Genomic DNA, 503 nt, shown 5'->3' on the forward strand with positions numbered 1-503 from the left:
CTCCCTCTCCCTCTCCCTCTCCTCCCTCGCCCTCTCCCTTTCCTCCCTCGCCCTCCCCCTCTTCCTCTTTTTAATTCAGAAAAGCTCAGCTCCTGAAGACACGATTCAACCATGGACAGCCAGAAAGCCACCTTTAAATCAAAGAAATGGGGCCATAATATGCAGAATTATGTGTAATTTAGAATGATGTTTATGTTGAATGACATTTAAGGAGCCACTCCCCTCCCCAAGCACTTTAGAGTCAAATACACAACATTCACGGTTTCAGTGTCACTCTCATGATCTCCATTCTAAATGGGGATGCCACTTGCCATACACATCCATCCCTAATGTTTGCCAAAGTTGACCACACATACTCATGAAGAAGAATACTGGCCTGTCTAGTCTGTGTCCCCATCACAGTTGGTACCAAGTTTACTGGGGAATGCCTGCAGCATTAACACCTTCTCCTTCCCTCTTATTACTGTCCATTTTCTCTTCCAGGTTGAATGCAACTCTTGGCA

The sequence above is a fragment of the Mus caroli genome, chromosome 13, assembly GCF_900094665.2.
Source record: "Mus caroli chromosome 13, CAROLI_EIJ_v1.1, whole genome shotgun sequence".
Taxonomy (NCBI): domain Eukaryota; kingdom Metazoa; phylum Chordata; class Mammalia; order Rodentia; family Muridae; genus Mus; species Mus caroli.